Below are 2288 nucleotides of genomic sequence, written 5' to 3'. Positions count from 1 at the left end.
TACTTTCTCCTAGGTAGATCGTGTACAACCCGTTTTACCTTCCAAGCATTTGCTTCCGTTAAATGTTAACTAATTCTACATTTAATTAACCACGACTCAAAGCTTCGTAGCGTGTTATTTCTAATCTCAGAATTGCAACTTTACATCGGACGATTAAATAACTTACCCAACGTGACTGCTTAACTGTACATATACCTTGATATTATAATTGAGGCTGTTGATCGGGCATGATTCTTTCTTAATTAAATCCTCTATTCCTGCTACCGTCTGTAATTAACTAGAGCCATTGATCTCGATTCCGATCTCTGCGATTTAAATCATCCATGACGCGGTGAGGAAGGAATGAATTTTGCGATAAGCAAGTGAGCAAAATAACGTTCGAGATCCTACGGGAATGATAAATTGCAAAACCTCGAATCGTAATAAGGACTCGCGCCGAGACGATCGATCACTATTAATAAACGCGTGTCCGCACGCCCATCGATGGATCCGTCGATCGTCGATGGAATTAATAAATCCCGAACCGCGGCCGCAATTAATGGGCCGTGTCAGTCGACACGTTGAATCGTTAACTCGGATTCATTCATGACGTTACGTTAGTATATGCGTACTCGAATTTTCGAATCGAGAGCAATTAACGACGGGGGAAGCTTCGGCGTGTCCTCGGGTTATTTTACGGCTCGCCATCGGGCATGGCAAATTTATGGTTTCAGCTGGACACGTTTGCACGCGATGCGAGAGAAACGGGGAAACGATACTTTATTTTATACTGTGTCTGCGTATTTGCCGCGGAAACTATTTTTAAATGAAACAGAATGGGAATATTGCATAAGGCCAACAGCTGGATTGGCAATAGAATTACAAAATCGAGCTATACTCTACCAACTCATTGAGTTTGGTGAAAGTCCCGTTATGATTTAATTTCCTCATTAGATATAAAAAAAAAATACAAATCATTGTAAAAATTAAATGAGAGTAGGTAGTAAAGAATCTATTGTTTAGGCGAATTTGAGGACAACAAAACAATTTGCAGTCCAATTACAAAACAGTATTGAGTGACAAACAGGGAATCAACTGTGTACCATCGAGTTTAGCGCTTTGAGGGCAAGTGAAGCGACACTGCGTGATCACGGGAAAGGGCCGCGGAGGGTTTTAATCGGGTCGGGGAAACACGAATCGCCGGTACCGGCGTGCAAAGTCGTAAAACACGTGCGACCACGTAGTTACGTAGGTGGGGGACATATGGCGAACCTCTGGCTAAATATAGAGAACACTTTTATGGAGCACGGTCGTGTTACCGGGATCCACGGGACGATCCACGATCCCCGATGCCCTTTATCCGACGCGAGCGCGCGCCTCTCATTAGGCTAGCGTAGTGTTATCTAGACGGTCGGATCGCCATGATTTCGCGAAGCCAATTTTTCATCGAAATCGTCGTCAAATTCTTTAATTTTAAACAAGCTTCGATCTCAATTTTATCGTTTTTAGTTCAATTTTATTGATATTTAGATACACAGTGCTGTTTACTTGGATAGCCTAATAATTTTTACAAAAATTCTTTTCTTCGATATAAGATTACATGCGTACATCAGTTTTCGGCTATTCAAATTCAGAAAACTGTATAGTATAGTAAATAAAATGTATTTATGACTGTACGTCGAAAAATGTTGAATTTGCCTCTACGGAATCTATTTAAAATAAATGGTATTGTTTCATATTATTTACGTAAGAGGAAGGTATGCTATGTTGTCCAACGTGGAAGATTTAACTAAACATGGAATGTATCTCCAATATTAATTAGATATTATATGATTTCGCTCGGATTCATTTTAACGAGCTAAATTGTTACACAAGGTAAATCGTGACAAAGGAACAATCAAAGCCTAATTTGTTTCTAACGCAAGACGTCTTAATTTAATTGGGACATCCCGAGTAGATGAACGTCAACGTCGACGTGATCGTTCCGTCAAGGTTCACGTGCGGCCGCTGAGTGGTGCCTTTGTTCAACAACGGATCACAATAAAGCTTCCGACCATGAGTACGATCCGCTTGACTGGCCGTGGAAGTCGAGGAAACAACGACCGAGGAAGTGTACCGAGCCGAGGGTTCAAGGACAACAAAGGGAACTCTCTTGCAAATCGACCCTCGTCCTTAAATGAAAAACCGTCCCAAGCAATAATCCTCCCTCAGTAACAGAGATTAAAGATAAGAAAAGATCTGTATCTAAGAATTTTTCTTTTGTAAAATTTTCTACGACTTGAATAAGCAATAATTTCATTGTCAAAAAA

The 2288-nt window shown here is 40.6% G+C and overlaps 1 protein-coding gene and 1 long non-coding RNA gene across 3 annotated transcripts in view; one reads left to right on the top strand and one right to left on the bottom strand.

The window, feature by feature from the left end:
• LOC113464528 (uncharacterized) overlaps positions 1 to 2288 on the bottom strand; it is a 138453-nt gene that overhangs the window by 66271 nt on the left and 69894 nt on the right. The gene's annotated exons all lie outside the window — the stretch shown is intronic.
• The window catches only part of LOC108626351 (ras-related protein Rab-37), a 72993-nt gene that overhangs the window by 1180 nt on the left and 69525 nt on the right, over positions 1 to 2288 (top strand). The window lies entirely within an intron of this gene.

The sequence above is a fragment of the Ceratina calcarata genome, unplaced genomic scaffold, assembly GCF_001652005.2.
Source record: "Ceratina calcarata isolate Rehan_Ccalc_2016 unplaced genomic scaffold, ASM165200v1 scaffold397.2, whole genome shotgun sequence".
In the NCBI taxonomy this organism is placed as follows: Eukaryota; Metazoa; Arthropoda; class Insecta; order Hymenoptera; family Apidae; genus Ceratina; species Ceratina calcarata.
The sequence above is the reverse complement of the archived record's forward strand: the minus strand, read 5'-3'. Positions and strand labels throughout refer to the sequence as shown.